This window comes from Peromyscus eremicus, chromosome 8a, assembly GCF_949786415.1.
Source record: "Peromyscus eremicus chromosome 8a, PerEre_H2_v1, whole genome shotgun sequence".
Taxonomy (NCBI): domain Eukaryota; kingdom Metazoa; phylum Chordata; class Mammalia; order Rodentia; family Cricetidae; genus Peromyscus; species Peromyscus eremicus.
In genome coordinates this window covers 44,533,301-44,546,527 of record NC_081423.1, presented here as the reverse complement: position 1 = coordinate 44,546,527, position 13,227 = coordinate 44,533,301, and the positions used below count along the sequence as shown (strand labels likewise).

The following is a 13,227-nucleotide window of genomic DNA, read 5'->3' as shown; positions in this document are numbered from 1 at the left end:
TGTAACAAAACAGTTGTCGTAAGTTAAGAGGAAAAGTTTATTTGGATCCATGGTTTCAGTCATCATCAATTGGCCCTGCTGCTCTGGGCACATCATGGTGGGGGCACATGATGTGGTCCCTGTTCCCCTCCTGGTGACAAGGAAGCAGATAGACAGAAAGTGGTCAGGGCCTTAATTTCCCTTTCATAGACACATCCCCAATGACCTAACTTCCTCCCATTGACCCCAAGTCCTAAAGATTTCATCATTTCTCAGTAGTGCCACAGATTGGGGACTAAGCCTTTCGACACATAGTCCTAAAAAAGACATTATGAACAAGAATATGAACCTTTCAAAACCAGTCACTTAGATTTATGTGGGTCTAAACTGACCAACATCATTGGAAAAACCAAATCCCAGGTCACAGATGCTTGCAAAGCAGTGAGGGCTGAGGGGAAAGGCAGAACAGTTAGCGTGTGCTGTTTGGATTTTCCCTTGTCATGAGCTGAGGATAGGACTCAGGTGGGAGAGGACTGGACTCAGCATGAAGTGAGTCCATGGCTTCAACTCATGATTGAGGTTGTCACTGGAACAGTGACATGGAACAGTGGGATGGATGAAAAACACAGAGGAAAAACCTGAGAACGGACCATTCAGTACATGCTGAGGCCATCCTGGATGTGCCCCTCAGATCTTCCTCCAGAAAAGAACTTGCTCTCTACTTACGAGGAAGGTTAATGCACGGGCTCTGGCTGTCAATCTTCCACCTCAACTTCCAAGCTGTCATCATTATCCAGGAGCAGCTGAGCCGCTCCCACAGGACACTGGGTTCCTCTTATGAGCTCCCATCACTTGGCTGAGACGGAGCCAGGCATGCCTCACTTCTGTCTGCTCCCTGCCCATTTGGTCTCACATGCATTGCTCTTCTAGAACACTCTAAGCCTGGCAGATGTAGGCAGATGCAGCCTGCAGTAAGTGGAGAGACTGGGGTGTAGTGCATTCCTGCTGACTTCCTGGCTTGGCTCCAGAGAGCAGCACCTAGCCCTACTCCTTCCTTTGTTTAACCACACCTTTTGTTTCTCTTATCGCCCTATGTGAATCTTGTCTGAGAGTCAAGGATCAGAGAGTCCCCCAAGGATCAAAGGCCTATGCAAAACTTGGTTCAGGAAACCTGGAAAATCGTGGTACCTGAGAAATCAAGTAATTTGCACTTGGCATTTGGTCTCTAGGAGCTTCTTTTAGGTTGCTTTGAAGGTACAGAAATTAACTGGCTAAACTGTAAATAGAGTGAAATAAAAATGCCCTAGGCGAAGGGATAGTGCTTCAGTCCTTCGAGGCTGGACACCCCTGCAGCCATGAAAGGCTGTATTCATTCTTAAGATGCCTCTGAGTCTTCTTTCCACGGAGCTGCGTGAACCCACCCACCCGTGTCGTGACATTCAGCCACACTGGGGTGTTGCTCAGTGGTTCAGTGCTGTGCTCCATAAGTGTGCCTGTGCTTATGGAAGCAAGAAGAGGATGTCCAATCCCCCGGAACTGGAGTTACAGCTGGTTGTGAGCTGCCATGCGGGTGCTGGGAATTAAACCCTGGTCCTAACCAACTGATCCATCTCTTCAGCCCTCTGACTGCTTCATTAGTACATAATCTGTAGAGAAAAATAAATGTGACAGAGCATTTAAAATATTGGTTACCCTGTGATCCCAGGACCAGTTTGCCTTTTACACAAGAGTATTAGTTCCCTAAACCATCTCTCTCTCTCTGTCTCTGTCTCTCTGTCTCTGTCTCTCTCTCTCTCTGTAGGTTCCCACAGAGGCCAAAGGTGTCAGATCCCCCCCGGAGCTGGCCTTAGAGGCAGTGGTGAGCTGCTGGGCGTGGATACTGGGCATTTGCAACTGCTGAGTCATCTCTCCAGCCCTGCTTTCCCTTTCTTGAAAAACCTCCATTTTTACTCTTTTTCTGTGTGCCCCTGGTAAAATCTTGAGTTCTCCATTTTTACTCTTTTTCTGTGTGCCCCTGGTAAAATCTTGAGTTCTCCATTTTTACTCTTTTTCTGTGTGCCCCTGGTAAAATCTTGAGACATAAGAACCTGGGAAGTTCAGTGGGTGCCCCTGGGTCTCGGGGCCACACTTCTAAAGCTGGGAAGTCACGATGGGTATGAGCCAGGCCATTCACCTGTCTCTTCCCTGGACTCCTTTTCACCTGGGCCGCTTAAGGACCCAATGCTGCTGGGTCCCCAGAGTACTACCACATCTGCAGATTTCCCCAGGTCATCTGCACTCATCTGCACACCCCAACATTCCTCATACCTTCCCAGAATCACAGCGGAGTGACAGGAACTCCGATGAGGCTCCTGGCTGGCTCACCACCTCCATCAATGTGGTCACCTACAGGCTCATAATGCTCCTCCTTTCTAGTTAATTCGGATCCCCACTTTTCTGTAAAATACCTGTTTACTTTCCTAACTGCCCTCAGTTCCTCCCTATTCATTCAGCATAGACAGTCCTATCCCAAGAGTATGGAGATAATTCTCCAGAAAAAATACATTGCCTTGAACATTGGATACAAAGAAAACAGCCTCTCCCACCCGCACTTTTAACCTGATGATTCAAAACAAAATACAAAACCATTCAGATAAGAAAGCTTCTTCTCTGAATCTAGCAGACGAATTCTTGAGGTGGTGTAAATTTTAATTTATGGTGTTTGTGTGCCTGAGTGGACCATGTGCATGCAATACCCAAGGACACCAGGAGGGGGAGAAAGATCCCCTGGAACTGTTGTCAGCCGCCAAATATGGGTGCTGGGAACTGAACCCAGGTTCTCTGGAAAGAGCAGCAAGTGCTCTTAACTACTGAGACATCTCTCCAGGCCCAGGTTTGTTTGTTCGTTTATTATGCATTTTTTTCAAAAGGTTCTTAGGCAAGAAACTCCTTTAACTAAGGTAAAAGAAATAACTTTAGAGATGCTCATGGCGGGGACTGTTCCTGGGAGGGACAACGTTTGCAATTGTTTTAAACTCCAGTCACAGGAGAGGAAGAGCAGCAGAGTTGGGGATTCAATCTAGTGTCTGGGATCTTCTGTGCCTACACTCTGGCATGGCCAAGGCTGTGTAGGTTTGGGAGACAGGAAGGAAGGAAGGACACTCGAACCCAATCGGTCTCTTGGAAGACTCTGAGACTAGATGAAAGGGACACCTCTCTCCACTCCAGAGACCCTGCTAATTATTTTTTTACTTACTATCTCTTGAACTACAAAGTAAGGTCAGCTAGGCATGGTGGCACACACCTTTAGTTCCAGCAATCGAGGTAGGGGGTGGGGTTGTGGGGGGGAGCAGAGGCAGGCAGATCTCTGTGAGTTCGAGGACAGCCTGGTCAACAGAGTGAGTTCCAGGATAGCCAGGGCTACATAGAGAAACTCTGTCTCAAAAAACAAACAAAAGCAGGTTCTCTTACATCCACCGCCTAAGAGTTGAGCTGTAAGAAGCAACTCCTCCTCCTTGCCTCTGCCATCCGCCGGGCAGCCTGAAGCGGCAGCCATGAGTGAGTGCATCTCCATCCATGTTGGCCAGGCTGATGTCCAGATCGGCAATGCCTGCTGGGAACTCTACTATGTGGAAGATGGCATCCAGTCTCACAGCCAAATGACAAGACCATTGGGGGAGGTGATGACTCATATCACACCTTCAGAGACAGGCACTGGCGAGCATGTGCCCCGGCCAGTGTTCGTAGACCTGGAACCCACAGTTACTGATGAAGTTTGCACTGGTACCTACTGCCAGCTCTTCCCCCCTGAGCAGCTCATCACAGGTGACAAAGATGCTGCCAATAACTATGCTCATCATGGTCACTACACCATTGGCAAGGAGACCATTGACCTTGTCTTGGACTGAATTCGCAAACTGCCTGACCACTGCACAGGTCTTTGGGGCTTCTTGGTTTTCCACAGCTTTGCCGGGGTGGGGAGTGGGGGGTGGGAGATAGGAGATGTGTAGGGGTTGTGTGTGTGGGGGGGTCACGACTGGCTCTGGGTTCACCTCCCTGCTGATGGAGCGGCTCTCTGTTGATTACGCAAAGAAGTCCAAGCTGGAGTTCTCCATCTACCCAGCTCCCCCCAACCCCCCTCCTGCCAGGTTTCCACCACTGTGGAATTCCATCCTCACCACCCACGCTGCCCTGGAGCACTCTGTGCCTTCATGGTAGACAATGAGGCCATTTATGACATCTGTTGTAGAAACCTTGATATTGAGCGCCCAACCTACACTAACCTAAATAGGTTGATAAGTCAAATTGTGTCTTCCATCACTGCTTCCCTCAGATTTGATGGAGCCCTAAATGTTGATCTGACAGAATTCTAGACCAACCTGTGCCCTACCCTCGCATCCAGATGGCCACATATGCCTTGTCATCTCAGCTGAGAAAGTCTATCATGAGCAGCTTTCTGTAGCAGACAGAGATCACCAATGCCTGCTTGGAGCCAGCCAACCAGATGGTAAAATGTGACCCTCGCCATGGTAAATACATAGCTTGCTGTTTGCTGTATCATGGTGATGTGGTTCCCAAAGATATCAATGCTTCCATTGCCACCATCACAACCAAGTGTACATCCAATTTGTGGACTGGTACCCTACTGGCTTCAAGGTTGGCATTAATTACCAGCCTCCCACTGTGGTACCTGGTGGAGACCTGGCCAAGGTCTAGAGAGCTGTGTGCATGCTGAGCAACACCACAGCCATTGCTGAGGCCTGGGCTCACCTAGGTCACAAGTTTGATCTGATGCACGCCAAGTGCCTTTGTGCACTGGTATATAGGTGAGGGCATGGAGGAGAGGGGAGTTCTCTGAGGCCTGTGAGGACATGGCTGCCCTAGAGAAGGATTATGAGGAAGTCAGTGTGGATTCTGTTGAAGGAGAGGATGAGGAAGAAGGAGAAGAATACCAAATTAACCATCACAAAGGTGCTGCCTTTACAGGGAAGTTTATTCTGTTCCAACATAGAAAGTTGTGGTCTGTTCAGTTAAGTTGTATGTGGCAATGTGTGCGTTCATACAGTTACTGACTTATGCTTTAAATGTTTTTTTCATAGACCCAAGCCATCCATTTCATTGATGGGTTTAAAAAAAATTATTCCCTGTCTTAAAAGCAAACAAAAGAATGTTCCTGGAAAAAAAAAGGGGGGGGGGGAATCTATGGCAACCCACAGAGACCAGAAGAGGGCATCAGATCCCCTAGCACTGAAGTTACAGACGGTTGTGAGCCACCTAAATGAGCCAGTTTATTTAGGAAGGAAATCATCATTAAAATCTAGGTATCTGTATCTAATGTTAAATTTCAGAGTTTGATGAAGTTTTTATCCTAGGGTCTCGTGAATGTTGTTTTGTGTAAGCAACATTTTAAGGTTTTACGAAACATTCAATAGACCCAAAGGATCATTTTAGTAGATTTTACGAGGGTAAGAGTACCTCAGTTTATGAGTATGTATTTATCAAGCCTTTCAAAATACCCAAAAACATGTGCGCTCACACTTATGCACACATGCATTTTTAAAGTACACGTGGTAATGGTGCTGGCTAGGTATTTGCCCTTCTCGAAAATTCGGGTACTTTCTGTGTGGGATCTCTGCACTGGTATACGTACCACCCTCCGGACGAAGAAACAGCACCGGGAAATACTAGCATTTCCGTGTGACGACTATTCCGCGATTGCTCTTTCCTCCGAGAAATGCTTATTTGTATAGTTAATAAAGCTGCGCGTCTTTCCCGCTGGTTTATCAAGCCGTTCGCTTAGGCGTCGCCCTCTCGCGTCCCCACGTTTCTTACTAGGGGACAGCGGACTAAGAACCAGCGCTGGCGCCGGGTGCCCGCCTGGTCCCCGCCATCCCGGACTGGCCGCCCTGGGCCCGGCGCCCGCTTAGTCTCCGTCATCCCGGACCTGCAGCCCTGGGCCCGGTGCCCGGTGCCCGCCTGGTCCCCATCGGTGCCCGCCTGGTCCCCGCCATCCCGGACCGGCAGCCCTGGGCCCAGTGCCAGCTTAGTCCCCGTCATCCGGGACCGGCCGCCCTGGGCCCGGTGCCCACCCGGTCTCCGCCATCCCGGACCGGCCGCCCTGGGCCCGGTGCCCACCCGGTCCCGTCACCCCCGCCCGGTCCCGTCACCCCCGCCCGGTCCCGTCACCCCCGCCCGGTCCCGTCACCCCCGCCCGGTCCCCTCACCCGGCCGGGCAGCCCCGGGCCCTCCGCCTAGGCGGCCGCCATCTTACAGGGCGGGGCCCGCGGCCTCCCTGCCGCTGTCAGTCGGGTCCCCCGGTCCCACCGTCCCCGGGCGGCCCCCGGCTCCCGAGCATCCCTCCGTCCCTCCTCGGCGTCCCCTCGCCCGCGAGGGTCCCCTCAACACTGTGTGCCCCGTGAGTCACCGCGAGAGACCGAGGAGGAGGAAGAGCCCGATGTGTGTCGCCGGACGAGGGTCCCCGCGCGGCGGTTCGGGCTGGCGCCGCGGGATTCCGAACTCCTCCCCTGCATCCGCGAGCGACAGTTCTCTACCCTGAACCTCGGAGCCCGGGAGCGAGCCGGTGGAGCGAGGCCTTTAGCGATGCAGAGTCCCTAGCTCGCTGTGACCTCGTGGCGCAATGGTAGCGCGTCTGACTCCAGATCAGAAGGTTGCGTGTTCAAGTCACGTCGGGGTCAGGGTGGCCTTTTGTTTTTTTTCTTCGCCAACCACGGCCGAATAAAGTACAGTAAAGCTTTAAAGAAGAAATTAGATCAATACCGGATTAGACCGTTCTTCCCACGCCGTGGAAGACAGTACTACTTTTTCTCTTCCTTGAGACCGAACACCCGAATGCTCGGGAAAACGATGACTCCCGATGACCGACAGGAGGCGCTGCTGCAGCCGACGCCGCAGCATCGAGGTGGGACCTTGGGGAAGGTCCGCTGACTCAGCCTCCAATGCCAAAGCCCTGCCTCGCCCCGCGGGCTCCGCCCATCCCCCTCATCAGGTTACCTAAGCCAGCGTGAGCTGTCAGTGCTGAACCGTCTGCTTTAGTGGAGCTCTCTCCTTGTTTGCCTTGAACTTCGTATTCTCAGCTCCCTACTCCAAACGGTTCTTGGTCTCGCGATGACCCTCTCTCTGGTCATATCTTCAGTATCTGTGCCCATACCCCTGCAAGTCCGGTTACAACCATTAGACCTGAATGGTTTTTGTTAATAGCTTTGTTTTAAATCTCCTTCCCCACCCCCACCCCAAGGTTGATGAAGAAAATAAAAGCATGCTGCATGGAAATTATAAACATGAAACTCAAATTGAGTATCTTTTATCTGGAATGCTTGGGCCCAGAACTGTTTCAGATTAAAAAAAAAAAAAAAACTTTCGGAATGCCGGCTGTCTTAGGGTCACTATTGCTGTGATGAAACACCATGACCCAAATCAACTTGGGAAGGAAAGCGTTTATTTCACTCACAGTTCCATGTAATAGTTCATCACCAAAAGCTGTGAGGGCAGGAACTCAAGCAGGGCGGGAACTGGAGGCAGGAGCTGATGCAGAGGCCATGGAGGGGTGCTGCTTACTGGCTTGCTCTCATGGCTTGCTCAGCCTGCTTTCTTAGAGAACCCAGGACCACCAGCCCAGGGACAACCCCACCCACAACAGATCAGGCCTTCCCCCATCAACCATTAATTAAGAAATTGTCCTACAGGCTTGCCTACAGCCTGATCTTACGGAGGCATTTTCTCAGTTGAAGCCCCCTCCTCTTAGATAACTCTGGCTTGTGTCAAGATGACATAAAACTAACCAGTACATTGGCATACATGTAATTACATATCTTTGAAATGGGACTCAAATTCAAAGACAGAATTCACTTATATTTCCTATATATCTTGTGCCCAGTCAGAAGATAATCATTATGATATTCTTAGTGTTCCTGAATCTGATGTCCACCTGTCCTGTGAGGTCAAGGTGTAGAATTTTCCAGCTGATCTAGGTATCATGTCACTGGTCAAAAAGTTCTGGGCTTTGAAGCATTTTGGATTTCCAGATTAGAAATAGTCAACCTGTAAATATACTTGGTACTGAAATATGTATCTGTATTTAGAAATGTGAATGATGACTCTGTTGTGGTGCAGGACTATAATCCTAGATCTGGGGAGGCTAAGGCAGGGAGCTGCAAGCTCAAGGCTAGCCTAGGCTACATATCAAGACCCTGTCTCAAAAAAAAAAAGTAGTGGATGAGTGCATAAAAAATACTGATATTGAAAGTGTAAAATTTAATGTGAAGCTTCTCTGATCTATTCTGAATGCCAATTCTAATTGTTCACTAAGTTCTGTAGATGTTGATTCTGATTAATTTTGGTGTACGATGTTTTTATTTATCTGCAATTTTGTTCAAAATAATAAAGTTTATTGTAAAAAGGATTATGCACATCAATTCTAGGACAGTGTATCACATCTTAAGAACGAGGAAGAAGAGACTGTGGTATGCTCAAGTGCTCTCTTTCTCACCAAAAGAATGTAAAAAGTGACTTCTGGGGCTGGAGAGGTGACTCAGTAGTTAACAGCACTGGCTGCTCTTCCAGAGGACATTTCAAGTCCCAGCACCCACATGGCAGCTCACAATCATCTGTAACTTTAGTTCTGATGGATCCAACATCCTCATGCAGACATATATGCGGGCAAAACCACCAATGCACATAAAATAAAAATAAATAAATAGTTTTTGAAAAATAAGTAAAATAAAATATGGCTTTTGGATATGATTCACTCCACCTCTCTGGTACTGACAGGAGGCTGGCAGAGGTGGAGATGAATTCCCTCTGAATGAGATACCAGCTTCACATCATATTGTCTAGCTTTCTCATATATAAGATCTCAGACAAGATTCACTCACAATAACATTTAAAAGAAAAGATATTAAGGGGACTGAGGAGGAGCTCAGCTGGTAGAGCATTTGTGTAGCATGCATGGCACCCCGGGTTCTGTTCCCAGATGAGAAGAAACTGGGTGAGGTAGATCACTAACAAAGAGTGCACCGAAAAATTTACAAAGGAGAGAGAAAGTTTGAGAAAGCGTTGAGATAATGAAAATAGAGTGAAAAAAAAAAAATCCCTAAGCCTAGATAGCTTCTCTGAGGAAGATAATAGAGGGCAGGGGAGGGGCAATTCAGAGATGGTGATTTGTCATTTTCAGACCTGACAGCATGTGAGTTCCCTCTTGAAGAGGTCAGTGCATCTTAAGCCTGATATAAGACACCCATCCCCACATGTGGTTTGAATGAGAAATGTCTCCCATAGACTCACGTGTTTGAACACTTGGTCCCAGTTGGTGGCGCTGTTTGGGGAGGTTTTAGAACCTTTAGGAGGTAGTTCCTTACTGGAGGAAGTATGTTGATTTGCCATTGTATTCTGTTTCTGATAAAGCTATAAAAAGTCTGATTGCCTTTGTAATAAACTTGTCTAAGCCTTCCGTCTTGCTGTGGCCCCTCCAACCTGTGCCTGCTTTTAATTCCTTGATGGGCCATATCAGGTAACCTGGGCCTGGTAAGTGAGCGCCCATGCTTACAGGAAGTGAAAATCTTAGCAGCATGATGTCTGTTCTGGTGATGACCTTCTGGATCCACCTCATCACTGTGGAAGTGCATATGAATGAGAAGAAGCCAGGGTGACTAGGGAGGGGCCTGTCGTGCTTATTGCTTATTGATTGACTGATTGGAGGCAGGTAAGGATGACTCTGAACTGTGTGAGTGTGTGTGTGTGTGTGTGTGTGTGTGTGTGTGTGTGTGTGTGTATCCTCAAGAGTTATTCTCTGGGTTTATAATTTTTTTGTTACATTTTTACTTATTATTTTGTGCGTCTGTTTCACACATCAGTGAATATTGAGGATGCACAGACAACATTCCAGGGCATACTTGGGCATGAATATATATTTTTTGAAATGGGGTCTTGTGGGAGTGAGTTACCCCTGTATGAATGAATATTCATAATAGTCAGGATAAGAGCACAGCCACATCAAGGAGCCCAATGCCCATGGGACTGGCAAGGCTTTCCTCCTGGCTCTAGTATGGATGTTGACTATACCTGCAGGAAGTACTAACTACAGCTTTTTTCTCCTTGATGACATTGTAGGTGCCTGCGTTTACTAACCAGGCCACAGTTGCCTGATATGGCTGGTGGAGAAATTAAAACCAGGCCCAGGTTGGAGGGGCCACAGCAAGACTGAAGGTGTGACAATTTTATTGCAAGCAACCAGACTTATTGGAAATAGAGTACAGTGGTGATTTCTAGGATCAAATACAATTGTGGTTGCCAGGATACAATGGCAGCTACAAGCTCTGCAGGGTACACAAGATTAATGTCTAAGATTAACATCCTTACAAATTTCTATATGCTTCATTGATTTCTAAGGGAACATACAGAGAAGCACAAAGCAGCCTGAATGCTTCACTGACTGAGGGAGTGCCTCAGTTTCTCAGGAACTGGAAGACACACAGTGCCCCAGGAGCTACAGACTCTAACCTGCAAAACATATGATGCATGCTTCTCAAGGCAGTTAGGTAAAGCCAACTTCATGATTCCCCACAGACTATAGCCTGAGATGGCTCCCCTACAGAGATCCCCTACTGAAATTAGCCAACCCACCACCTCATTTGGCTGTACGTAATAATCATGCTGAGTTTCCCTGATGCTGTGTGTCTCTATTAAAGTGCACAGCCAACCAATCCCAGATTTTCTGTATGTGTGTCTCATTTCTTCACTCTCTGTTCCTCCAGTCAGATCAGTCCCCCAAACACTCAAGTTGCAGCAGGGTCTCCTGGACTTCCAGGCTGAAGCATTCTCTGCCTTCTCAATAGCTGTGGTTACAGGCTCATGCCTCTGTACCCAGCAGAATTTTGAGCAGAGAGGAAGTGCAGACTTATATGCAGCCCCAGTAAAGCCACACACCCAGAAAACCTTGCAGAGACGGGAAGAGAACAGTCTTAATTTACAACAAACAGCTCAGTTCTGAGTATCTGCAGGAAGCCTTGAGTGGGTGACGTCCTGGGTGCATGTGTGCAGTTGATAGTCCTGGGTGCATGTGTGCAGTTGATAGTCCTGGGTGCATGTGTGCAGTTGATAGTCCTGGGTGCATGTGTGCAGTTGATAGTCCTGGGTGCATGTGTGCAATTGATATGAGCACAGCCGTGTCAAGAACCTTAGCCTCAGATCCGTGGGAAAATGGCCAAGTCTTCCCCCTGGGAGGAAGCTCATGGGGATGGCGAAACCTTCTGTGTGCAGATGTTGACAGTGTGTGCAGAAAATATCTGCTGTATCTTTCTCTTCCATGATGCTCCCCCATAGCTGCTCCTAACTGAGATGAGCTAAACCTGCCTCCTTGTTCAGCTATATATGATAACTCAGCCGCTCTGTTTATTTGCATGCAACAACTCCCTAGCTTCCTGTTCTGCTGCACACAGTAACTCTGCCTCTCTGTTTAACTGCATAATAAACACACTGAGCTTCAGAGAGCCCCGTCCACCTGCTCCAGCTTTCCTAGGTGTTTGTCTTTTCTTCTTTCCCTTGCTGTCCCTGTCAGGTCCAAGTCCCTGGAGCTGGGCAAAGGACTCAGCAAGTACGTGAGTGACCTAGAATAGGGCATTCCTGAGTGACTTGTGTGGGAACAGGACAGAACCCAGAGAGATGAGGCCATGTAGGCAGGGACCTCCTCTATAGGACCCCAGGTGGGACATTATGTATGGCTTCTGCATGCCACCTGAGGCCTGCTGTCCCTGATTTTATGCTCTGTCTTCCTACTGTGACATCCATTGTGGGATAATCTTTTTGTACACCGTGAAGATGTGTCTCTGCCAAGGTGCCTTCTGATTGGTTTAATAAAGAGCTGAATGGCCAATAGCTAGGCAGGAGAGGATAGGTGGGACTTCTGAGCACAGATAGGAACTCTGGGAAGAACAGAGGCGAGATTCATCAGCAAGGAGTAAGTTGGATGTATAGTATGGGGGAGAGGCAGTGGGCCACGTGGCAGAACGTAGATTAATATAAATGGGTTAATATAAGTTATAAGCTAGTTGGGAACAAGCCTAAGCTAAGGCCAAGCTTTCATAATTAATGAGAAACCTCTGTGTCATTATTTGGGAACTGGCAGTTCAAAGAAAGTCCAGCAACAGACACCTCTGGGGTTCCTTCTGTTGGTCACATCCCTGTAGATGTCTTTCTTTTGTGTTTAGCTCAGCATGTAACTTGATCAAGTAGCACATCTGTGGATGGTTGGATGTCATCCATGCTCTCTGGCTTCAGTGTGGCCCTTGTGGGGTGGCAGTAAGCAGAAGGATGGAAATGTATGAAGGGTCTGAAGCTTGTGGCAGCACAGAGTCAGCTCTAGCTCTGAGATTTGCAGAAGCCTGGAAGATTCCAGGATTGTCCACTAGGCTCCCTACCCCTCCTGACTGCCACAAAGCTGGCTTCCCAGCTGTGTTTGGCAGCAAGGGGCCGCCTGAGGGCTGTTGCTAGGCATGGATTGTGGGTCAGCATTCTATTTTTATATCTGGTCTGGCCATTGCCCGTTTCTATATTTACTCTCTAAAGGGTGCTCCCAAATGCCTTCTTACAGGATCACTGCAAACTGTGGCCTGAATGGGGGCACACAGGTCACCCTTTTCCGCCGCTCACTCTTGTCTCAGGCTGCCGATAGCCCGTGCCTGCCTTCAGGCTCGAATGTGTCAGTGGGCAGAGCACTAGGTCCTTACCAGCCCCAGAGTGCTGTGTCAGCTTGGATTTGACCAGGAGGTGTCTCCTGAAAGGTTCACACCCGAGGCTGCAACCCCAAAGGACTCCAGTATGTCATGGTGTGACGTAGCGGATGCAAATACAAGTGTCTGGTGTTTCTCTGATGTTAGGTGGTCTGGCCAGGGGCAGGAAGTTCAGTTGGTTTTTACCCTAATGCAGGGTGGCGACTGTGTCTCACCCCATTGGTGGGAGCTTGACCTCCCAATATGATTAATTCATACTTGATATGAAGAGGAAGGTTGTAATGGAGTCAAAACTCAGGAATGGCTGGCATTCAGGGCTTGGGCAAACAGGTGTGTACACAGAGGTTCACAGGACGGGGGAAATGTATAGGACCCTGACCCTGGTTGGCCCAACCATCTGCCTTAGGGTTTCTATTGCTGTGATGAGACATCATGACCATGGCAATTCTTATAAAGGAAAACATTTAATTAGGGATGGCTAATTAATACAATTCAGAGGTTTAGTCCATTACTGTCATGGCACAAT

General features: G+C 48.5%; 1 non-coding gene and 1 pseudogene across 1 annotated transcript; both read left to right on the top strand.

Moving 5' to 3' along the window:
- The first annotated feature begins 3,512 nt into the window (after positions 1–3,512).
- On the top strand, positions 3,513–6,514 carry LOC131916987 (tubulin alpha-1B chain-like; annotated as a pseudogene).
- A 67-nt stretch (positions 6,515–6,581) lies between these two features.
- On the top strand, positions 6,582–6,653 carry Trnaw-cca (transfer RNA tryptophan (anticodon CCA)). Its single transcript has one exon. It is a non-coding gene; the product is annotated as a tRNA-Trp (tRNA).
- The last annotated feature ends 6,574 nt before the right edge of the window (positions 6,654–13,227 follow it).